This window comes from Balaenoptera borealis, assembly GCF_965194805.1.
Source record: "Balaenoptera borealis genome assembly, chromosome: 8".
NCBI lineage: Eukaryota > Metazoa > Chordata > Mammalia > Artiodactyla > Balaenopteridae > Balaenoptera > Balaenoptera borealis.
In genome coordinates, this window is record NC_138865.1 from 50,845,370 (window position 1) to 50,872,319 (window position 26,950).

Genomic DNA, 26,950 nt, shown 5'->3' on the forward strand with positions numbered 1-26,950 from the left:
ATAGTTATACATCAATATATATGAAACAAGTAGATATAGTTATACATCAATATATATGAATCACATGGTAGCTACAAATAAAAAATCTACAATAGACATACAAAAACTAAAAAGAAAGGAACACAAGCATACTACTAAAGAAAATCATCAAAGTACAAGGGAAGAAACAAAACGAAGACGTGAACAGAAAAGAACTACAGAAACAACTGGAAAACAAGTAATAAAATGGCAATAAGTACATACTTATCAAAAATTACTTTAAATGTCAATGGACTGAATGCTCCAATCAAAAGATATAGGGTGGCTGACTGGATTAAAAAAACAAGACCCTTCTATATGCTATCTACAAGAAACTCACTTCAGATCAAAAGACACAGGCTGAAAGTAAGGGTATGGAAAAAGATGTTTCATGCAAACAAAAATGAAAAGAAAGTAGGGGTAACAATATTCATATCAGACAAAATAGACTTTAAAACAAAAGCTATAACAAAAGACAAAGAAAGGCATTATATAATGAAAAAGGGATCAATACAAGAAGAGTATATTACACTCATTAATTTGCAACTAATACAGAAACTGCTAAATATATAAAGCCAATACTAACAGACATAAAGAGAGAAATTGACAATAATACAATGATAGTAAGGAACATTAACACCCCACTTACATCAATGAACAGATCATCCAGACAGTAAATCATTAAGGTAAAAGTGGTCTTAAATGACACAATAAACCAGTTAGACTTAACAGTTATCTATAGGACATTCCATCCAAAAGCAGCAGAATATACCTTCTTTTCAAGTGCACATGGAACATTCTCCAGGTTAGATCACATGATAGGCTGCAAAACAAGTCTCAACAAATTTAAGAGAATATAAATTATATCAAACATTTTTCCTATCACAGTGGTATGAAATTAGAAGTCAATTACAGAAACAAAAATAAGTAAAGCACAAACACGTGGCAATTAAACAAGATGCTACTAAAAGACCAGTGGGTCAATGAAGAAACCAGAAAATACCTTGAGACAAATAAAAATGGAAACACAACTTTCCGAAAACTATGGGATGCAGCAAAAATTGTTCCAAGATGGAAGTTTATAGTGATAGAGGCCTATGTCAGGAAACAATAAAAATAGCAAATAAACTACCTAACCTACCACCTAAAAGAATTAGAAAAAGAAAAGCAAACTAAACCCAAAGTCAGCAGAAAGAAGGAAATAATAAAGATCAGAGAATAAATAAAATAGAGACCAAAAAAACAATAGAAAATATCAATGAAAACAAGAGCTCTTTTTTTGAAAAGATAAACGAAATTGATAAACCGTTAGCCAGGCTCATCAAGACAAAAAGAGAGGGGACCCAAATCAACAGTAAGAAATGAAAAGTAGAAATAACAACCAATACCTCAGAAATACAAAAATCATAAGAGAATACTATGGCTAAGGAAAAACACTCTTGGATCTTAGCTTTCCCTGTCAGGATTGTGGGCACTCTGTAACATCTTTGGTCATGGTAATCCAGTTTTCCTAGTAACTTTGCTAACGTTACATGCTAAGTGAAAGAAGCCAGACACAAATAGCCATAAAATGTATGATTCCATTTGCACAAAATGTCTAGTATAGGAAAGTCCACAAAGACAGAATGTAGACTAGTGTTTCCAGAGTCTGAGGGTAAAGAGAAATGGGAGTAGAGTTATAGGGTATTCTTTGGGGGTGATGAAAATGTCTGGAATCAGATAATGATTGTTGCACAACAATGTGAATATTCTAAGAATCACTGAATTGTACATTTTATAAGGGTAAATTTCATGGTATTTTAATTATATCTCAATTAAAAAAATATAAAATAAAACCACAATCAAGGCCACAACACACCCATCAGAGTAACTGAAATTAAAAGGACTGACTACTGAAGTTGCTCAAAATGTGTTAACAACTGAACCTCTCACACACTTCTGGTTGAAGTGTAAACGTTAACAATCATGTTGAAAACTCTTAAGCTGCATTAACTAAAGCTGAAAAAATGCACACCCTATGACCCTGCAATTCTGTCAGCATAAATGCTACAGAACTATGGAAGTATGTTCACACAACACACAATATACGTTGCAAGGATGTTCATATCAGCACTACTCATAATATCCCCAAACTGGAAAAAAGGCAAGTGTCTACCAGCAGCAGAATGGATTTAAAATATTTTGTGGCAATGTTCATGCACTGAAGCACTGTAGACAGCAATGAGGATGAGCAAACTACGGTTACATGCAACAACATGGATGAATGTCACAAACATACTGCTGAGCAAAATAAGCCATGCATCAAAGAATACTGACTCTATGATTCCATGAATATAAAGGTGAGAAATAGGCAAGACTTGCTTAAGGTGTTAGAAATCAGGATACCTCTTAGGGGCATGTGGTAATAAGAAAAATGCAGCATGAGAGGCCTTCTGAAGTTATGGCAATGTTCTCTTTTTTGATCTGGGCGCTGGCTACAGGGATCGGTTAATTTTGTGAAAATTTTTCAGGTACATATTTATGTGTGGGGCACTCATCTTTATGTATATTATACTTCAGTTTACAAAGTTCAGGTTAAAAATAAAGAATGGAGTCAAGAGAGAAAAATCACATATACACGAATATTTAATATATATTAAAGTAGCATTTCCAATCACTTGATGACTTTTTTGGACCAGAGATGAGAACAATAAGACTTTATGTATTAAAGACTTCCCTCCAAATTAAATAATAATTTAATAATACTCTTGTAATAGCTGACAATTTCAAATGTTTGTAAGGATATTGCTCATATTTTCCTATTTGATTCTTTTATTACTATCTATGACCATGATATTCAATATCACTGATCTTCTCCTGCTAAAAACTTAGCAAGTCTCCAAACTGGATATGTGAATAAGGAGGCTTGATTTTTGTTAGTGACTCTATGCTTGTCCCTGGGGATTACCACAGTCTATTCTAGATTTTCTCATACAGCTCAAAATATTAAGGAGACTGAGATCAGAATTATTTGCCTAAGGTTTTAAGAACCTATGTGAAAAATTGGAAAAGAATTTACTCATCTCCAGTCTTGAGGGTGTTTCCATGATTTCTCAAATAGTAATAATCAGTATGATTCCATGTTAATCTATATGTGTACAGAAGAATTTAAAATTCCATTTAATCCCTGTCTTTATAATCAGCTACTACTTCTGATCATTCATGCTTAGAGTAAAGTAAATAATTTTGATATTTGTAATATTATAAGCTGTGCATCTCCTTATGGGGATAAAAAAATCTTTTTATTAGCTACTAAATTTTTTACGCTGGTAAGAGTCCACAACATTTTTCAAGGCTGAATTCAGTTCCAATTCCCTGCCTTCACATTAAAGCCTACATAAACTGCTCCATATGAATAGTTATTTAATATTTTATTAGAGCTTTTAATTTTACTATCCCCTCAGTAACTTACTCCCCTGCTTACTAACGATATGGTCAAGAAATTCTTCCCAAGAGCTAATATGAATTTTCCATTCTTTGTTTCCTACCATTCTAAAAAAGCTTGTTACTTCTTTCCTATGCCCCTGCCCATTCTTCTCTAACACCGTTCCTTTATGGTCTCCTTCCCATTTCTAACACCAACTGTTCCCATAAATTAGCTAGCAGAAGCTGCCCTAACCGAGCATAGCACATATGCTAAGATCATCGGCGTAGAATCAGAAAACTGGGTTCAGCCTAACTCTTACTATGAGTGTAATTAAAAATTTTTTTTAAATTTAATTTTATTTATTTTTGCCTGCATTGGGTCTTTGTTGCTGCGTGCGGGCTTTCTCTAGTTGCAGAGAGCAGGGGCTACTCTTCATTGCGGTGCGCGGGCCTCTCACTGCTGTGGCTTCTCTTGTTGCGGAGCATGGGCTCTAGGCACACAGGCTTCAGTAATTGTGGGTCGTGGGCTCAGTAGTTGTGGCGCACGGGCTTAGTCGCTCTGCGGCATGTGGGATCTTCCTGGACCAGGGCTCGAACCCGTGTCCCCTGCATTGGCAGGCAGATTCTTAACCACTGTGCCACCAGGGAAGCCCATGAGTGTAACTTTAAATTACTTAACTTCTGTCAGCCTTATAATAATCTTACAATAGAAATAATAATAGTATCTATTCTATAAGGTTATTGTGTAGATTATATGATACAGAGTTATGAAGTAAACCAATGCTTGCTTGTACTAAAAGCTCAATATAACACTATTGTTATAATAATTATAACACTATTATTGTAGTAGTTAAAATGTTTTTGGTTGCAAGTCAATAAAATAACTAGATTAATCAAAAAGGGGAGAGCAGGGCAGAGTATTTGAAGGACACTTGGTGGAGGAATTCGAAAATCAATGCTTTAGATACACAGCAATTAGGGCCACCCAGGGGCCACAGCTGCAGGGGTCTAGTGTCATCAGCATTAATGGCACACAACCTCAAATGTGCTCTAGGTCTTCATTCCAAGATTCAGATTCAAGGAGATAGCATCTTATTGCTCCAACATGGTTCAGGATATTTAGTACTCCTGCATCCATGAGCCAAGAACAGGAATCCACAGACACCACCGCTAGAGATCCACTCCTATGTAGGAGGCTAGCACCAAGAAAAGGGGCATTGGGCAGCAGTGGAAGATTGCTGCTATCTTCCACTATTAAAACAGCCACTAACTACTACTCTTACAACTTCTACTATTGCTGATGGCTACATCTCCTTTTATTATTATTGGCAACCCACTCTCACACTTCATCTAGAGTCAGTTAAAAGCCAGATAGTAAGTACTACAAAAATCCTGGTCCCACAAATCATGCAGGGTTGGGAATTGTCATTGCTGCCCTTTGTGATACTCTAAAGAAAGACAAGAAAATCACATTAAAAGATTTATTTGGAAGAATTTAACTTTATCATTTTTAAAAAGACATAATTTTACTCACAGGCTTGAGTGCGGTTAACTCACCAAACCTGAAAAATATGCATAACAATGATAACTAGCTTTCAGAGACTTTGTTATGCCCTCTAATTTGCACATTATTTCTGACTTTACCTAGCACACTCTAAACAATGTTAGATTTATACTCATTTCTGCCTCTACCTGGCACAGTATTGCAAATATGTGTTTATAAAAGGATTCAATTAAAGTAGATTTAAATGATCCAATTTCGATTAAATTATTTAAATCATTATTTACTTAAACAAGTAAATTGCCATGGCTATTGATGGCATTTCTTTGGGTAAATACTGCCAAGCACATTCAGGCAATATTTATCTGAATAAATATTGCTAAACAAACATTTACCTGAATATATAACTATAAGGTATAATTATAATTAGGAAACTATAATTAGGAAATAGGAAATTAACATGATTGATCTAGTATTGTCTTTACTATTTCTCCTAATTGAAGGGCACCTTGCTCGTGCACTAAGGAAAAATCCTCTTTTGATGGATTAATCCTATTAAGAGCAGCAGCTAAAATATAGGGGAAAAAGAATTAGCAGGTGAATAAGAAATTATTCACAATAGAGTATACAGATCTTCCTTGATTTGTGATGGAGTTGCATCTCCAAAAACCCAGTGTAGGTTGAAAATAGCCTAAGTTGAAAAAGTTTTTAATACACCAATTACCGAATATCATAGCTTAGCCTAGCCTACCTTAATTTTGCTCAGAACACTTGCATTAGCCTAGAGTTAGGCAAAATCATCTAACACAAAGCCTATTTTGTAATAAAGTGTTGACTATCTCATGTAATTTATTGAATACTGTACTGAAAGTGAAAAACAGATGGTTGGGGCTTCCCTGGTGGCGCAGTGGTTGAGAGTCTGCCTGCCAATGCAGGGGACACGGGTTCGAGCCCTGGTCTGGGAGGATCCCACATGCCGCGGAGCAACTGGGCCCGTGAGCCACAATTGCTGAGCCTGCGCGTCTGGAGCCTGTGCTCCGCAACAAGAAAGGCCGCGATAGTGAGAGGCCCGCGCACCGTGATGAGGAGTGGCCCCCGCTTGCCGCAACTGGAGAAAGCCCTCGCACAGAGGCGAAGACCCAACACAGCCATAAATAAAAAAAAAAACAAAAAAAAAAAACTAAAGGCTCTTCTCAGTAATAAATTTTCAAAAAAAAACACCAAAAAACAGATGGTTGTATAGGTACAGAATGGTTGTTAAATGAATCAGTTGTTTACCCTCATGATCGTGTGGCCAGCTGGGAGCTGTGGCCCACTGCCTCCGCCCAGCAACAAGGGAGAATATCATACTGCGTACCCACTAGGCCAGAAAAGATCAAAATTCCAAATTCCAAGAACAGTTTTTTACTGAATGCATATTGCTTTCGCACCACCATAAAGCTGAAAAATCCTAAGCCAAACCATTGTTAAGTCATGGACTGTCTGTATACATGTTGGTAATGGAAAAAGCATAGACTTTGCAGTCCAGCAACCCTGGGGTTCAGTCCTACTTCTGCCATTCACTTGATGAGAATTCATGAATCAATTCCAAAATGTGAGCCCCAGTTTCTTCATCTGGAGAATAGACACAATAGAACCTACTTCCAGTTATTACTCTGAGAGGACAATGCCTAAACAGTGATCAGGGTCTAGCACGGAGCATGGCACACACATTGATGGGTCACTTTTTTCTCCAAAGGAAAGTGGAAACCAACTTATTTTGCAATTGACAGAAGGTAAAATAATATGTACAATTTAACCCTTTCAGCAGCACAAAACAAGTTATGTTAAAATAACATTCAAGTTTTTTATTCAAAAATGTCAGGCATGGCATCTCGTTTGATTCCATAATGAGAATGCAAAGGTAAAGACGAATTTAAAGATGCAGATTAGTCAAGAGATTTGCTCAAGTCCAAATGGAAGTCTGGGGTCAAGTCAGAAACAAAAGCCCAAGTCTCCTGACTTCAGCTGTGTGCTAGGATGTACTCTTTGCCTTAGCTCCAGGTGGCATCTATTCCAGGGTTTTGGGTGCTTGCCATACATTAGCCCTCCTATCTGTACTTGAATATCAGAGCCGCAGCAAACACAAATAGGTAGAAAATCAAAGATATGCACTGTGTTCAGAGCAGACAATGTGTTTCTTGTGTAAAAAACAAAGTTAAAACTGTGTAAGCAAAAAGAACAAACAACATACTGAATAAAGGAATCTCAGTTTCTGGAGGAGAAAAAGAAAGATTGTGTATATGGAGGGAAAAAAACCGCCCTAGTGTAGTTTACCTTGCCAGTACAGCATGGGCCAATCACCTCTTTATTCTGATGTCTTTTTAATCACCCTATCCCATCCTGTCTCAATAGAATAGCTTAGTTACAACTAAAGAAGCCAATAGACTCTGGCTATGTTCTAGTTGAAAACATACAAAATGGGGAAATGAAGGAAAAAAACTAGGCTATTTTCCCCAAAATATTTATGGAAATCATGCTGCACAGCTCCTTAAGAAAAAATAAAAGAGGATTATTCTTAGGTGAAAGGAATCGGGATGAGGATGAAAGAAAAATAAGCGTAGAAAAGAAAGGCCTTTCACAGGATTTGTACTGCACATGTGCACTTATTTTATTCAGAAGGGTGTTGCTACAGAACCCAGCAGGGGTAAACCATTATTTATTGCTGGTTATTAGCCAAGCCTAAATTGTGTAACAAAAATAACAAAAGATTTTCTTTACATCTAATTAGACATAAAGGCTAGAACAATGTTCTTGTGAAAGGATGCTTTTAAGATGCTTTTTTGGAATTGAAATAGTAACAACATTTGTTTTGTGTGGTAAACAGAGCCTTTTGGCAGTGCAGTTGCTTTCATTTTGAAACTGCCAAGAATTATTTGCTTATCTATGGAATTTCAACTACTTTCCCTGCCTGTGAGTCATATGGATACTAATCTAGAATAATGGGGCTGCATTGGAGAACACTGGGGTTTACTGTGGTCATCAGGCAACTCCCCCTACACACACACACACACACACACACACACACACACACACACACACACGTCAGGTACTCACATTACCCGACTAGGAGCAGAGGGTAGAAGACGAAAGAGAATGTAAAAGAAGAGAAAGAAGAAAGACACAGAAGTATCACCAAAGGGGGGAAAAAAAATGCAGGAGAGAAAAGGAAGGAAGAGCAATGTCAGAGGCAATGACAGAATTCCTAGATGCAAAATTGAGGTAGAAGGGAAAAGTGTCAAAAATTAATAAAAAGGAAGAAGGAAAAGGGACAAATGGGAGACGGTTGGTAGACCAAGGAGGAACATAGAAAGTGAAGGGAATAACAGGAAATAAGTGGGAAAAGGCTTGGAAAGACGTTATGAGGCAAGAATAACCTCATAGAACTTGGAAGGAACTGCAAAGTTGTCTAAATGATAATGGTATTTGACAGTATGATATGTTATTTATAGCTGTTTCCAGCTCTCTCTGAACACTATATAGGATTATCCAGATTTTCTGGGGTTTATCACCACAGGCATGTGGGATTAACAGCCTGATGAAGTAAAGAATTATTCTCCAATCCAGTCCTTAGGCTTGTATAGCACTCTTCCCTGAGTAGGGTACATAAAATGCAATAACCAAGGGAAAGGAAAAGGTGTATAGGTGTGTATAGACATTCCCCAACTTACAGTGGTTCAACTTAGGGTTTTTTGACTTTACGATGGTACAAATTTGATATGCATTCAGTAGAAATCATACCTTAAATTATGAATTTTGATCTTTTCCCAGGCTAGTGATATGCGGTGATACCCTCTGGGCGGCTCCCAATCAGCCACTTGATCATGGATGTCAACAACTGATACACTTGCGACTATTCTGCACCCATACAACCATTCTGTTTTTCATTTTCAGTAGAGTATTCAATAAATCACATGAAATATTCAACACTATTATAAATCACATTTTGTATTAGACAATTTTGTCCAACTATTGGCTACTATAAGTGTTTTGAGCATGTTTAAGATAGGCTAGGCTAAGCTCTGACGTTCAGTAGGTTAGGTGCATATTTTCAACTTAGGATGGGTTTATTGAACATAATCCCATCTTAAGTTGAGGAAGTTCTGTGTATACATTTATCTATCAATATCTAAAATTCTTTAAACTAGGCTTGAAATATAAAAAAGTACTAGGTTCAGAGAAATTCATTAACAAGTATTATTTAGCACCTACTATGTGTCAAACTCTGGGAATTCAGTGGAAAAAAGTGTAGACACAGCCTCTGTCTCCCAGAGCTGAGAGTCCAGAGTGTGGAGTGTGGTAAATGGTAAGTCACAGGAAGTACAGAGCTACAGGGAGCAGGTAACCAGAGACCCAACTCAGTTCAAGCGGAAAGTAATAAAACTAAGTCGAAAACTTAAAGATGATTGAGAACTAATCAGGCAAAAACAAAAAGAAGGGAGGGGTGTTATGAAGAAACAAAGGGAATGAATGTTCAAGACAGAAGGAGTAACAGAATGAAGGAGTGGTCTTTTTGCTTTACAAGAAGTCTCTCTCTATGCCAATTAGCACAACGTATGATGCAAGTGTTGAGTTACGATGTTGTAGGGAAAGCAGAGCCATGTTGTGAAGGGACTTACTTGTTTGCTGTGGATTTAGGGCTTTATAATCAGGACAGTACAAAGCCACTGAAACATTGTTCAGTGGGAATTAACATTACCAAATTTTTACTTTCTAAATATCACTCTTTGGAAAGTAGATGAGGAGTAGGCAAGACTAGTGTCAAGAAGTTCAGTTAATAAGCTCTTACAAGAACCCATATAATAGGAGAGGGTGGTCTGGACCAAGGCAGGAGCAATGAGGTGAGAGACAAGGATTTGGATTCTCAAGATACTAATTTGCAGAATCATTGAAATTTGGTAATTGACTAGAAGTGGAGAGATCGAGGTGATGCCCGAGTCAGTGTGAACAGCTCGCGAGATGGTGTTGCTTTTCACTAATCTAGGAGTAAGGGATCAAAAAGAGAATTGTAAGTAAAGAAGTCAGAGGAATGTCAAACTTGACACCAAGAGGCATTAATCCTTAGTGATAGTTTTGTAAAATGAACTGAATAGTCCTGTGCGAGTTTCTCCCTTTATAGTCACATATTCATTAAACACATTCAATAAAGGTTTATTGAATGAATGATTGAATTCCAGAATGGATGTGAGGGAATAAACAAATGAATAAGTACATGAGTAAATGAAGTAGTAAATGGATGAGAGAAAATTCATGGAGGGAGGAAGGCAATGGGCATGAAAAGAATTTTTTCCTCATCAGCAGGGTGGTAAATCTTACACTCAAAATGGAGTCAGTCTTGCAATTTCAGGAAGTCTAATACTCAAGATGCTCAGTGCAGAGCAAAGATAAAATCCACAAGAGAAACAGTACTGAGGCCTGATGAAGCTCCATTTAAGAATGCAAACAGAAGTTTGCATACTTTATAGGTATTCATTTTTCCCAAGGAGATGAACAGTTATAAATAATGGTATCCTTGTTAATGCTTTCAAAGAAGCCCAGTTTAGACTTCAGATTCTGTCATAATGAGTGTTGACTTCTATCTTACTACATCCTTGGATGTGTACATGCTTATTTAATGATCCTTTTAGTATGATTTGTAAAAGACAAATAAGGTAGCAAAATGGTTTCATTTCACCCCTGGAATCAGAACTCTCTGGGAGTTTTAAGATCAAAACTGAAAACAAACAGCAAGATCTAATAAAAATTAATTATTGACTTGCTGCATTTTAGCACCTCTCTGGCCACACATATATGAACACACATATAAGTGAGAGTGGAGAAGGGGCGCCAGCTAGTGTATGCTAACTTACCAGATCATCACCTAAATGAGCTCTTCCACCCTTCCACGATGCTTTCAATGCAACTCAGACGAACTCATTTCTCACTCAATTGTAAGCATATTTAATAATTCAGAATGGAGACAGCTCTAGTACTAAAGGATAGGATGCTTTAGCTGATAGCAATATCAATATGTAAGGTAAGAACTTCTTAACCTGTCAGAATAGTGCATAATCTTGGGAGCTCATGACAGAACATGTGGCTATGAGTCAAAGCAGAACAAACCTGATTATCCTTAGGCTTAAATTATCCTGTTAATTTCTATATAAGATGGAATTTTTATTAATATGGCTAAAATTCCATTCTTGGTTGTTTAAAACTCCCAGAAATAAAAATTTTAGTTCTTAAATTATTAACTATTAGAGAAAACATTCAAAACAGAAGAACCTAGAAAGGATTTACCCTTATTTCATCATGATACATTATTTAACCTTTACAGAACTTTTCCTCTTCATTTTAAAATCTTCTTATCTTGGGGAACTATTGGAATTGTTAAATGCTTTAGCACATGTAAACATTTAACAAACATGATACTGACCCATATAAAGTGTGCAATAAAGGCTAACATAACTGATTTTTAATCAGGCTGAACTCTATGGAAAACAAGCCAGGAACACTTTTTCCCCCAACTAGTTCCTTCAAACATGCTGGAGTAGATCTCTTTTCTGGTCCTAGACCACACCTTGAGTGATTCCTTCAGCTTTCTGGTCACTTTCATTTAAGAGAAAAAAAAAATCACACTTTGGCAACTGAGAATTCACTTTCAGATATTACATAGCCTAGTCTAGTCTAAACCAAATCTGCAATTTCATACCCAGTTCAGTCTCTCCTCACATCACCCAGGCTTAGAAACCTCTATGGGAAGACAGGCTTTTACACTTCCTTGTTCTTGGACTTCTTCTTTCCTACTTCTTTTATTTGCCCCTCCTTTTCCTCTGGGATGCTATTTGGTCCTCTTCCTCCTGCACTATATTAGGACTCAGGAAGGGGTATGGGGGTGGGAAACAAGCATAAAGTGCTGTTGTAATCTGACCATTTGTTCCCTCAATGTGGCAGATGCCCAAACACCTGCTTTCTTGCAGAACATATTCCCAGCTCTTTCATAGGCCCTGCAGTGACCTTCCTACCATCCAATTTCCTCAAGCAAGCAAAACAATAACCACCTGACCTCTTGCAACACCCCACTGTTCATCTCCTGCTTCCAGCAGATACTCTAGAGCTTCAGACTGCTGGAGATTCCTTGCCCAAGCAGGCTGTCCTCACGGGCACAGTTCCATCAAACTATCTTGAGTCCAGATACCTTTTAAGGTATAAAACTCATGTCTTCTTGTCAAACCAAAACCTGGAGATTCCATCTGCTTCTCACTGCCCTCCTCCCATGGCCTGCTGTCACAGACCACTCCACTCACTCTCCCAACTTGAGAATTCTCCAGGCAGGAGCCAAGAACCAGTCTCTTTAGTCACGTACACTCACAAACTCTCAGAATGCATGTCAAGCACTTCTAAGAACTGCCTTCCTCACTCTACTCCTGTCTTAGATAAAGCAAGTAGATTAGTCTCTGTAGCTCGGCAAACACCCAGCTCGGGTGTGAGATGCCATTTTCCCAGCTTGCAACCTCCTCCAAAAACCGTAAGAGATTTTCTTGGAGCCTCCTTCACTTGATTTGAAGGTAAAGGAGAAGAGAAAAACAAAAATACTTCACCCCTAAAGCTTTTACTCCCGACTCTTACAAATTTTTTCTTCATTTTCTCTGTTTTGACTATATAGGTTGAACAGTGAGTGAGAGAAGAATTTAAATGATCTTCTTAAATCCTAGAGGTGGTTTCTCATCCATAGCATTATTAACACTCTGGATAAGATCTTTTTTTTTTGTTTGAGGAGGCAGAGCTGTACAGTGTAGGATATTTAACAGTGCCCCTGCTCCCCCCTCACTGGATGCCAGAAGCTTCCCTTCCCCTTGAGGTATGACAATCAAATATGTCTCTAAACATTGCCAAATAGTCTTTGGGGGCAAAATCACCCCAGCTGAGATACATTGTCCTAGAGGTATGGTAACCAGTTGCAGCTGGGTGTTCTCTTTAGCATGTGGAGATATTTTTGTTTGCTTTGGGGTTTGACCTGAAATTTTGAGACAACAGAAAAAATCCATATATTTATACTAGTTCCCCACCCCCTACCTCCATTAATTTAGTGAACATTCACTCTTTATTCACTAAATAAATCTTCATGTTCTGCTAGGTACCAGACAGTGTCACAGGCATTAAATGAGACAAGACTCTACATCTGGGACCTTACAGGTTGGTGATACTAGAAGCATCACAGAACATTCAGCAGATGGACAATATGATCGAAGTGGTGACCAAAGGAGACTACCTGGGCATCATTGTGTATGATGAAAACAGAGGGAAATTTGAAGCCTGGAAAGCCAGTTAGGAGGCAGTTGCCATAATAAAACAAACAAAAGAATTTTAAAGGGAATAATGATCTGGGTATGACTCCAGGTAATGAAGAGCAAAGAATAAAACAGAATGAAGTTGAAAAAAACATTGATGGAATTTTGTAAGTGGTTGTATAGATGGAAGTAAGAGAAGAAAGAGATAAATATCTTCTTTGGTTTCTTTCATGGGGATTATCACAGTTTTCCTTGCAGATATGGCATTGTTGGGATAAAAAAAGCAAAAAATGTTAGGCAGATGATTGTGGGGGAAAAACAAGAGTTTTCATTGGGTTTTTGGATATTCATATGCGGTAATTTTGATTTGAGGTTGGATTATTCAAGGCTATTCTGTATACAGAAATTGAAGGTGAGGATTTCCCTAGAAGAGATGCATTGGTCTTCACCTCATTTTTCTCTGAAAAGCTTAAGATAAACATAAGTGAACTGGTTGATCTTTCAACGATGTTTTGAGAAAAATGGCTCATTACCAACTCAGATTCACAAACTAGCATCCAGACCACCCAAAAATAAAACCCAATCTTTAAACCACCTCTGATGACTTTACCTAAGCAGAGTCAGCCTATCCTTCACAGATAGGAGACATAACTCTTCATAGGCCCGTAAGATGACAGATAGTTTAGAAACAAAGACTAATTAGAAATGTAAGAAGTTTTTCTTTTAAATAATATGGCAAATGGACAGCACTTGTTAAAACAACAAGGTTCCAAATATAGTGTAAAAATGTAACTCAAGTAGCCATAGGATTGCTTAGCTAAAAAATATTTAAAAATTAAAAATTTAATGGAAATAGAATTCAACCTATTTCTTCTTCCTGCCATTTCTCCCTTTGTTCAATTGCATTTTCTCAAATTTTAGATCAGGAAGGTTAAATTGAAGAAACTTTTGCTCTTTGGAAATGAACCTATTACCTCATTATCCCCTCACCCTTCTGCCAGTCATTCTACAGCTCCCATGATGGTTCCTTCATTTTTTATCTCTCTCTCTTGCTTCTGTAGAGAAGTCTAAGAACATTTTTAGGAGTTCTATAGTCTTGGGTTCAAATCTCAAATACACCTTTATAAAGTTATTCTACAAACTCAGGCAAGTCCTTCTCTAAGATTTCATTTCTTTAAAGTCAAGAGAACATTTTCCTTACATGGTTTTATGTTAATTAAATGAATTAAAGATATACATCACAAGTATAGAATTCATTGTAGTTGTTTTTTCCCCTCCCCTTCCCCTTCTGCTAAGTGATTTAGTAACAGGAGATATGAAAGGCATGATATGCCTATTTTGTATTTGCTATTATATATGTTAAAACAATAGTAAAAAATATATTTTTGGGTACTACAATCTGGACAATGTCAAACCTATAAAGCAAAAAATACATAAATATGTATAGAAAAGAAATGCAAGAATACATATAATTATTAACAGTGATTATTTTGGATGATAAAAAAATAGATATTTATCCTTTTCACTGTTCTGTTTCCCTGTCTTTGTATAATTAATATTTAATTTCCTAATGAAAAACATAAACTTCATGGAAAAAGAAAAGGAACTTTCTATAGTAAAAGAAATTCCAGTGTTCTCATTAATGAAAACAAAGTTTACTGCATTAACTAGTAACTCAGAGAAATACTCCTCACACTAAATAAGATAATGTTCTTTCATAGTCCTCTACACTATGAGTGGACCAAGCCCCAGTGGTACCGATGGAATATATACCCTCAGTCTCTGTCTATGGCACTGACTTTGGGCTTTTTTTTAAAAAAATGAAAATATTTTCCAAATCATAATAATAGCATTAATCTAATCAGATTTTAGTAAATCAATTATCCTTATACAGATGAATACTAAATAGTATGATCATTACTGTGGCTTAGACATGTCTTTTTTCTAGCACAAGTACAGAACAAATCTCAATAGTCAGGAATACATATTCACCATGCTCCAGCTCAGTTTTGTCTTTATTCTGACTTCTGAAGAGTTACTCAAAGAGTCTAAGTACTGCAGCAATGGAAGTCTAATCCACATACCACTTTACAGTTTTAATTCAGAATCACATGGACCCTACTTAAACTATTGCCTCTCTCCCCTGCTACCCCAGCAGTGACCTTCAAAGGGAAAATGAAGACTTCAAGAACTTTCTTACTATATTGCAATCAGTCATTTGCTTATCTATTTTCTTATCATAATGCATTCTCCTTTAAGACAAGGGAGGTGTTTCAGACAAGGGAGATGTTTCAAACTCACCCATCAGCAGACAGGCTGCCTGAAGTCGTACTAAGCCCACAGACACCCCAAAACACACCACTTGATGTGGCCCTGCCCATCGGAGGGAAAAGATCCAGCTCCACCTACCAGAACACAGGCACCAGTCCCTCCCACCAGGAAGCCTACACAAGCCACTGGACCAACTTCACCCGCTGGGGGCAGATGCCAGAAGCAAGAGGAACTATGAACCTGCAGCCTGCGGAAAGGAGACCTCAAATACAGTAAGTTAGACAAAATGAGAAGACAGAGAAATATTGGGTGGGCCAAAAGTTCTTTCAGTTTTTTTCCCATAAGATGGCTCTAGTAGCACTTAGTTGTCGTTAACTTCATTTGAAACAATTTTGTTAGATTGTATGCGACAGCCGTCATATCAGCGTGCATTTAAAAAAAGACTTATCAAAATTGGTGAATTTTTGTGTAGCTATTTTAATATTGAATATGAAAAAAAGTAACATTTTCAGCATATTATGCTTTATTATTTCAAGAAAGGTAAAAACTCAACTGAAATGCACAAAAAAGATTTGTGCAGAGTATGGAGAAGGTGCTGTGACTGATTGAACGTGTCAAAAGTGGTTTGCAAAGTTTTGTGCTGGAGATTTCTTGCTGGATGATGCTCCATGGTTGGGAAGACCAGTTGAAGTTGATAGCGATCAAATCGAAACAATAATTGAGAACAATCAACTTTATACCACACGGGAGATAGCTGGCATACTCAAAATATCCAACCAGGCATTGAATATCATTTCCACCACCAGCTTGGTTATGTGAATTGCTTTGATGTTTGGGTTCCACATAAGTTAAGGGAAAAAAACCCTCTTGACCATATTTTTGCATGAGATTCTCTACTAAAACATAATGAAAATGTCCCGTTTTTAAAACAAATTGTGATGGGCAAAGAAAAGTGGATATTGTACAACAATGTGGAATGGAAGAGATCCTGGGGCAAGAGAAATGAACCACCACCAACCACACCAAAGGCCTGTCTTCATCCAAAGAAGGTAATGTTGTGTATATTGTGGGATTGGAAGGGAGTCCTCTGTTATGAGCTCCTTCCAGAAAACTGAATGATTAATTCCAACAAGTTGTCCTCTCAGTTAGACCAAATGAAAGTGGCACTCGACAAAAAGTGCCCATAATTAGCATAATCTTCCATCAGGATAATGCAATGACCAGGCAAAAGCTGTTACAGCTTGGATGAGAAGTTCTGATTCGTCTGCCATATTCACCAGACATTGCACTTTCGGATTTCCATTTATTTTGGTCTTTACAAAATTCTCTTAATGGAAGAAATTTCAATTCCCTGGAAGAATGTAAAAGGCACTTGGAACAGTTCTTTGCTCAAAAAGATAAAAAGTTTTGGGAAGATGGAATTATGAAGTTGCCTGAAAAATGGTAGAAGACAGTGGAACAAAAGGGTGAATACGTTGTTCAGTAAAGTTCTTGGTGAAGACGAAAAATGTGTCTCTATTTTTATTTAAAAAACCAAAGGTGCTTTTTGGCCCACCTAATATATTGCAGTTGAAGTAGCAAGGTAAAAACCCACAGGACCAAATAAATGAAGAGGAATTAGGCAATCTATCTGAAAAATAATTCAGAGTAACGATAGTAAAGATGATCCAAAATCTCAGAAATAGAATGGAGAAAATACAAGAAACCTTTAACAAAAACCTAGAAGAACAAAAGAAGAGGGACTTCCCTGGTGGTCCAGTGGATAAGACTTCACCTTCCAATGCAGGGGGTCCGGGTTTGACCCCTGGTCAGGGAGCTAAGATCCCACATGTCTTGTGGCCAAAAAACCAAAACATAAAACAGAAACAGTATTGTCACAAATTCAATAAAGACTTTAAAAATGGTCCACATCCAAAAAAATAATAAAGAACAAATAAACAGTGATGAACAACACAATAACTGAAATTAAAAATGCACTAGAAAGAATCAATAGCAGAATAACTGAGGCAGAAGAATGGATACGTGAGCTGGAAGATAAAATGGTGGAAATAACTGCCAGGGAGCAGAGTAAAGAAAAAAGGATGAAAAGAATTGAGGACAGTCTCAGAGACCTCTGGACAACATTAAATGCACCAACATTCGAATTATAGGGGTCCCAGAAGAAGAAGAGAAAGAGAAAGGGTCTGAAAATATTTGAAGTGATTATAGTCGAAAACCTCCCTAACATGGGAAATAGTCAATCAAGTCCAGGAAGCACAGAGAGCCCCATACAGGATAAACCCAGGGGAAATATGCCGAGGCACATATTAATCAAACTATCAAAAATTAAACTGAAAAATATTAAAAGCAGCAAGGGAAAAGCAGCACATAACATAAAAGGGAATCCCCATAATGTTATCAGCTGATCTTTCAGCAGAAACTCTACAGGCCAGAAGGGAGGGGCAGGATATACTTAAAGTGATGAAAGGGAAAAACCTACAACCAAGATTATTCTACCCAGCAAGGATCTCATTCAGATTTGATGGAGAAATCAAAAGCTTTACAGTCAAGCAAAAGCTAAGAGAATTTGGCACCACCAGACCAGCTTTGCAAAAAATGCTAAAGGAACTCTAGGCAGGAACCACAAGAGAAGAAAAAGACCTACAAAAACAAACCCGAAACAATTAAGAAAATGGTTATAGGAACATACATGTTGATAATTACCTTAAATGTAAATGGATCAAATGCTCCAACCAAAAGAGACAGACTGGATGAATGGATACAAAAACAAGACCTGTATATATGTTGTCTACAAGAGAGCCACTTCAGACCTAGAGACACATGCAGACTGAAAGTGAGGGGAGGGAAAAAGATATTACATGTGAATGGAAATCAAAAGAAAGCTGGAGTAGCAATACTCATATGAGACAAAATAAACTTTAAAATAAAAACTGTCACAAGAGACAAGAAAGGAAACTACATAAAGCGGCAGAATACACTTTCTTCTCAAGAGCACATGAAACATTCTCCAGGATAGATCACATCTTGGGTCACAAATCAAGCTTCAGTAAATTTAAGAAAATTGAAATCATATCAAGCATCTTTTCTGACCACAACACTATGAGATTAGAAATCAATTACAGGAAAAAAACTGTAAAAAAACCCCACAAACACATGGAGGCTAAACAATATGCTACTAAATAACAAAGAGATCACTGAAGAAATCAAAGAGGAAATAAAAAGTACCTAGAAACATATGACAACAAAAACATGACGACCCAAAACCTATGGGATGCAGCAAAAGCAGTTCTAATAGGGAAGTTTATAGCAATACAATCCTACCTCAAGAAAAAAGAAAAATCTCAAATAAACAACCTAACCTTACACCTAAAGCAACCAGAGAAAGAAGAACAAACAAAATCCAAAATTTGCAGAAGGAAAGAATTCATAAATATCAGCACAGAAATAAATGAAATAGAAATGAAAAAGAAATAACAAAGATCAATAAAACTAAAAGCTGGTTCTTTGAGAAGATAAACAAAATTGATAAACCTTTAGCCAGACTCATCAAGAAAAAAAGGGAGAGGACTCAAATCAATAAAATTAGAAATGAAAAAGGGGAAATTACAACTGACACTGCAGAAATACAAAGGATCATAAGAGACACTACAAGCAACTCTATGCCAATAAAATGGACAACCTGGAAGAAATGGACAAATTCTTAGAGACGTACAACCTTCCAAGACTGAACCAGGAAGAAATAGAAAATATGAACAGACCAATCACAAGTAATGAAATTGAAACTGTGATTAAAAATCTTCCAAAAAACAAAAGTCCAGGACCAGGTGGCTTCACAGGTGAATTTCATCAAACATTTAGAGAAGAGCTAACACCTGTCATCCTCAAACTCCTCCAAAAAGTTGCAGAGGGAGGAATACTCACAAACTCATTCTACGAGGCCACCATCACCCTAATACCAAAACCAGACAAAGATATCACAAAAAAAGAAAATTACAGGTCAATATCACTGATGAACATGGATGCAAAAATCGTCAACAAAATACTAGCAAACAGAATCCAGGAACATATTAAAAGGATCATTCACCATGATCAAGTGGGATTTATCCCAGGGATGCAAGGATTCTTCAATATACACAAATCAACAATGTGATACACCATATTAACAAACTGAAGAATAAAAACCATATGATCATATCAATAGATGTGGAAAAAGCTTTTGACAAAATTCAACACCGATTTATGATAAAAACTCTCCAGAAAGTGGGCATGGGGGAAACTACCTCAACATAATAAAGGCCATATATGAGAAACCCACAGCCAACATCATTCTCAGTGGTGAAAAACTGAAAGCATTTCCTCTAAAATCAGGAACAAGGCAAGGTTGCCCACTATCACCACTATTATTCAACATAGTTTTGGAAGTCCTAGCCACGGCAATCAGAGAAGAAAAAGAAATAAAAGGAATCCAAATTGGAAAAGAAGAAGTAAAACTGTCACTGTTTGCAGATGACATGATACTATACATAGAAAATCCTGAAGATTCCACCAGAAAACTACTAGAGCTCATCAATGAATTTAGTAAAGTTGCAGGATACAAAATTAATAAACAGAAATCTCTTGCATTCCTATACACTAACAATGAAAGATCAGAAAGGGAAATTAAGAAAACACTCCCATTTACCATTGCAACAAAAAGAATAAAATATCTAGGAATAAACCTACCTAAGGAGACAAAAGACCTGTATGCAGAAAACTATAAGACCCTGATGAAAGAAATTAAAGATGATACAAACAGATGGAGAGATATACCATGTTCTTGGATTGGAAGAATCAACATTGTGAAAATGACTATACTGCCCAAAGCAATCTACAGATTCAATGCAATCCCTATCAAACTACCACTGGCATTTTTCACAGAACTAGAACAAAAAATTTCACAATTTGTATGGAAACACAAAAGACTCCGAATAGCCAAAGCAATCTTGAGAAAGAAAAATGGAGCTGGAAGAATCAGGCTCCCTGACTTCAGACTATACTACAAAGCTACAGTAATCAAGACAGTATGGTACTGTCACAAAAACAGAAATATAGATCAATGGAACAGGATAGAAAGCCCAGAGATAAACCCACGCACATATGGTCACCTTATCTTTGATAAAGGAGGCAAGAATATAAAACGGAGAAAAGACAGCCACTTCAATAAGTGGTGCTGGGAAAACTGGACAGGTACATGTAAAAGAATGAAATTAGAACACTCCCTAACACCATACACAAAAATAAACTCAAAATGGATTAAAGACCTAAATGTAAGGCCAGACACTATAAAACTCTTAGAGGAAAACATAGGAAGAACACTCTATGACATAAATCACAGCAAGATCCTTTTTGACCCACCTCCTAGAGAAATGGAAATAAAAACAAAGATAAACAAATGGGACCTAATGAAACTTAAAAGCTTTTGCACAGCAAAGGAAACCACAGACAAGATGAAAAGACAACCCTCAGAATGGGAGAAAATATTTGCAAATGAAGCAACTGACAAAGGATTAATCTCCAAAACTTACAAGCAGCTCATGCAGCTCAATATTAAAAGAACAAACAACCCAATCCAAAAATCGGCAGAAGACCTAAATAGACATTTCTCCAAAGAAGATATACAGATTGCCAACAGACACATGAAAGAATGCTCAACATCATTAATCATTAGAGAAATGCAAATCAAAACTACAATGAGATATCATCTCACACCAGTCAGAATGGCTATCATCAAAAAATCTACAAACAATAAATGCTGGAGAGGGTGTGGAGAAAAGGGAACCCTCCTGCACTGTTGGTGGGAATGTAAATTGATCCAGCCACTGTGGAGAACAGTATGGATGTTCCTTAAAAAACTAAAACTAGAACTACCATACAACCCAGCAATCCCACTACTGGGCATATACCCTTAGAAAACCATGATTCAAAAAGAGTCATGTACCAAAATGTTCATTGCAGCTCTATTTACAATAGCCAGGACATGGAAGCTACCTAAGTGTCCATCAACAGATGAATGGATAAAGAAGATGTGGCACATATATACAATGGAATATTACTCAGCCATAAAAAGGAATGAAACTGAGTTATTTGTAGTGAGGTGGATGGACCTAGAGTCTGTCATACAGAGTGAAGTAAGTCAGAAAAAGAAAAGCAAATACTGTATGCTAACACATATATATGGAATCTAAAAAAAAAAAAAAAAAAGAAAAAATAGAAAAAAAATGGTCATGAAGAACCTAGGGGCAGACGGGAATAAAGATGCAGACCTACTAGAGAATGGACTTGAGGATATGGGGAGGGGGAAGGGTAAGCTGGGATGAAGTGAGAGAGTGGTATGGACATATATACACTACCAAACGTAAAATAGATAGCTAGTGGGAAGCAGCCACATAGCACAGGGAGATCAGCTTGGTGCTTTGTGACCACCTAGAGGGGTGGGATAGGGAGGGTGGGAGGGAGGGAGACACAAGAGGGAAGAGATATGGGAACATATGTATATGTATAACTGATTCACTTTGTTATAAAGCAGAAACTAACACACCATTGTAAAGCAGTTATACTCCAATAAAGATGTTAAAAAAAAAAAAGCACAAACAAACAAACCAAGCAAAAAAAAAGAAGTGAAAAAAAAAAAAACCTTAGGGAAGCAAGGATTGTTTATTCCTTTTAGAAAAAGACTTTTTAAATTAAAAAAAAAACCCAAAAAACGAAATGTAAAAAATTTATATGAGGGGCTTCCCCGGTGGCGCAGTGGTTGGGCGTCTGCCTGCCAATGCAGGGGACGCAGGTTCGAGCCCTGGTCCGGGAAGATCCCACATGCCGTGGAGCAACTAAGCCCATGCACCACAACTACTGAGCCTGTGCTCTGGAGCCCGTGTGCCACAACTGCTGAAGCCTGCGCGCCTAGAGCCCGTGCTCCACAGCAGGTGAAGCCACCGCAATGAGAAGCCTGCGTACCACGGCAAAGAGTGGCCCCCGCTCGCTGCAGCTAGAAAAAAAAAAAAAGCCCGCGCGTAGCAACGAAGACCCAGTGCATCCAAAATTAAATAAATAGATAAATTAACTAAAAAAAAAAATTTATATGAGTTCCCTAGAAATGCAGTATACCTACCTGAGTATGATTAGAAATCGAGATATTTTCAAAATTAAGATATGTGTTGAAAAGTAAATTAAGTATATTTACCTTCCATGACTAAAATTGTAGAAAATAAAAGAATTTACTTACTCAAATAGGAAAAAAAAAAAATTAAAACAAGATTTGTTTTTTTAATCCAAGCAGACATCAGTGGCCACACACCATCACAAACTATAGGGGAAGAGCATGACCACAGCATTAGTACAGGCAAGTCACTAAACAAAAACCAAACACACAGCAATAAAAACAATCCTGGGAGGACTCAGATACAAAGTTGCTAGAAAATACTACCTAAAATGTCCAGCTTTCAGACAAAAAAACTGTAAAGACATGCAGAGAAATAGGGAATGTGACCATACTCAGGGGAAAAAGCAGTCAATAGAAACTGTCTCTGAGAGAGTACAGATGTTGAAGTAAGAAAACAAAGACGTCAGAGGAGCTATGACTAAATATGGTCCAGATACTAAAGGAAGCCACATGTAAAGAATTAAAGGAAAGTATGACAACCGTGATATAATAAATAGAGAATATCAATAGAGATATAAATTATTAAAAAGACTCAAGGTACACCGTATGTTTTCCATTGATTTAGATCTTCCTCAATTTCTTTTATTAGTGTCTTATAGTTTTCCACATACAGACCCTGTACGTATTTTGTTAGACTTATACCTAACTTCTTTATTTTTGCAAATTATTATAAAGGTCATTTTTTAAAGTCTCAAATTCCACATGGTAATTGATGGTATATGTAGGGTCACAGTTGACTTTCGTGCATTGACCTTGTAACCTGTGACCTTGCTAAACTCATTAGTTTCAGAAGTTTTTGATAGATTCTTTGGGATTTCCTATATCCAAATAATATTATCTAAACATTTTCACTTTCATCTTTATAGTTTTGCTGAATATAGAATTCTTGGTTTACTTTTTCTTTCTTTCAGCACTGACTACATTTTGAACTTCATTTCTGGTGAGAAGTTAGCTGTTAATCATATTGTTCTGTATGAGTTGTTTTTCTCTTGTTGTTTTCAAGATGTTCTTTGTTGTCTTTGGTTTTAAACAGTATGACTATGACATTTCTAAGTGTGTCTATCCTACCTCAAGTTTGTTGACCTTCTTGGAAGTCTAAGTTGATGTTTTCTTCAAATTTGGGAAGTTTTAAGCTAATATTTTCTTTAAATAATTTTTCCCCATTTTCTCTTTATCCTCTCCTGGGAGTCCTTTATGCATATATTCACAGTTTCTCACAGGTCTCTGAAGCTCTTTTTCTTTTCTTTATTTTTTTCCCTTCTGTTCAATTTTGTTTTTCTTCAGGTTTGCTTTTTTCTTCTACCATCTCAAATCTGCTGTTGAGCCCCCTAGTAAATTTTTAATTTCAGTTTTATTTTTTATCTCCAAAATTTCCACTTGGTTCTTTTGAATAATTTATCTCTATTGATAATTAATTTACTACATTAAAAGAATGACAAAAATATATAAAACATTTCAATAGATATACAAAAAATATTTGAAAAAATTCAATATCTATGCTAGATAAAAACTCTAAACAAACTAGGAATATAAAGGATTTTCCTCAAACTGTTAAAGCATCTGTTAAAAATCTATAGTTAATATTATATTTAATGTGAAAAATGGAATGTTTTCTTCTAAAATTGTAAACAAATTCACTTTCATCATTCTATTCAACATTATACTGGAGGTCCTAGCCAATGTAATAAGGCAATATAAATAAATTTAATAAATGCATATTAGAAAAGAAAATCCCCTTTACTTGTAAGCAATATGACCTTGTATGTAGAAAATACTAAGGGAAAAAAAACCACATTAGAGTACAAGAGTTCAGCAAGATCAAAGGAGACAAGATAAATACAGAAACATCAACTGACTGTTTATGTATCGGCAATGAAGCACCAACATATTTAGAATAGGAATAACAACATGTATACCAAAGACTACAAGACATTGCTGAGAGAAATGAAAGGAGATATAAATAAACATTCCATGTTCATGTTCAATATTGTTAAGATGGCAATTCTCCTCAAATTGATCTATAGATTCAAAGTAATTTCTATTGAAACACCATCAGGCTTCTTTTCAGAAATTGACAATCTGTATTTAGACCTTATGTTGAAATGCAAAGGACTGAAAATAGCCAAAACCATTTTGAAAAACAACAGCAAAGTTGGAGGACTTATACTTCCAATTTCAAAAGTTACTATACTCATACAGTAATCAAAATAGTGTGGCACTGGCAAAAGAAAAGATTTAATAAATCAAAGGAAAACATTTGGGAATCCAGAAGTAATTTCTTACATTTATGGTTAGTCGATCTTTAACAAATGTGCCAAGGCAAATTCAATGGGGGAAAAATAGTCTTTTTAATAAATAGTGCTGTAACAACTGTATATCCACATATAAAAAGATGAATTTAGACCCTTACCTCATACCAAACACAAAATTAACTTAAAATGGATATTATACCTAAATGTAAAAGCTGAAATTTTACATTTTTAAAAGAATGTGTAGGAAAGATATCCTCATGACCTTGGGTTAGACAAAGAGTTCTGAGATCCAAGACGCAGAGGATGATATATAAAGGAAAAAAATAATAAACTGGACATGATAAAATTAAAGCTTTTGTGCTATTAAGAAAATGAAAAAATTAGCCACAGACTGGGATAAAATATTTGCAAATAATACATTTTATAAACACCTTGTGTCTGTGATGCATAAAAATTACAACTCAATAATAAAACAATAAACCCAGTGAAAAAATGAGAAAAAATGTTGACTAGACATTATACCAAAAAATATATGAATAACTAATAAACTCTTACCACTTTTATAACCCCTTTTTGAACACCACACCCCTCAAGGATCTCTTCCTCTTCAAACTCTTCTTGTATATTTGTTTGCCGTATCTTTCATTAGCACTTACTATCTATCATGTATTGTTAGCTGTTCTTACATATGCATGCCCTGACTACCAGTCTGGTACACAGATTTGGAATGGTCACTAAACAGTATGTTATAAATCTTTGAGGGAGCCAAGTCTGGTACAGTACATTGCAGAGGGTAGCTATTAAATACTGATGGTTAGGGAATCAGAAGACTGCAGAAGACCTTTAAAACAGATTCTTCCATGGAAGATCAAATGTGAAAACTTAACTCATACCTACTTTTTTCTTTTCCTATCTACGAAGAGGAAGTTTTCAGAGCTTCCTTTGCCAGTTCTTCTTAGTGTTAACAACTCTCACTATCGATCAATATTATACACAGTTGGTCTAGTACTTTTAAGTTTTATTCCAGTTGATGTATGTTCCTTTTTTAAAATAGCAGTTTAATTTGGTCACTCGACCAAGGTTAATAATCAACTTCAAATTCTATTCTACCATGCTGAACCAGCTGAGACTACCTTCATTAAATTCACATAGAGCCTTGAGAAATACTAGACAAGAGCTAGATATTCTTTAAGTCCAATATCTCAAAGATAATATGACATCCTAGGAATGCTATTGGTATGCCTGGGTGTGTGGTCTATCAAATTAATAATTATTTTTTAATCAAACAGTAAAAGACACTGCCTCCCTGAACTGAGTACAAATATAAAATAAATCACTAATCATTAATTATGTTTTGCATTATATACCAATTATTTGTGAAGAAGCCTGAGAGTGTTATAAATATAATCCCATTAGTTTTCTCAAATTTTCTGTAAGCTTGAGAGGTAGTCATTATTATCTCTATATTTAACACATTGCTATACTAATAAAATCTAGGCTCTTTTACATTTTACAAAACACATTTACATTTATCACTCTACTCGTCCTTTTGTGAAATAGATACTATTATCATCTTCTCTTTTCAAATGAGAAAACTGAGGTGTAATCACTTCCCAAGATCTTTGTAATCATTAATATTGACAAAAGCTAATCTTTACTTCTGAGGAAGTGTCCCTGATACAAAGGATCATCCTAATATAAAAAAGAGTTGAAGTACCTGGTTTGGTATTAAGAAATGGGAGAGTAAGGGGCAGAAAGGGAAACTTTAGGGACCAAGGCCAAGTGCTTTTATCAACTGCAATTCAGTCAAGGTCCAAAACTTGTTTTGCTATTGCTGTCTTTGCTCCTGGGCCTTCCCATCAAAATTTGAACCTATATGCTTAATTCTTGACAGAACATTCTAGAATAAAGTATGAGCAAAATAGCTATGTTGCCTGAAATAGTCACTGACTATAGGGCCCATATAGCAAGGTTTAACAGCCTTCAAGCTTCCTAA

General features: G+C 36.2%; 2 long non-coding RNA genes across 2 annotated transcripts in view; one reads left to right on the plus strand and one right to left on the minus strand.

Moving 5' to 3' along the window:
• Nucleotides 1-25,193, minus strand: part of LOC309632781 — a 119,204-nt gene extending 94,011 nt beyond the window's left edge. Inside the window, exon 1 of the long non-coding RNA XR_014247069.1 lies at nt 22,132-25,193. This is a non-coding gene — a long non-coding RNA (uncharacterized lncRNA). The remainder of the gene's footprint in view (nt 1-22,131) is intronic.
• LOC309632784 overlaps nt 1-26,950 on the plus strand; it is an 807,477-nt gene that overhangs the window by 614,506 nt on the left and 166,021 nt on the right. The window lies entirely within an intron of this gene.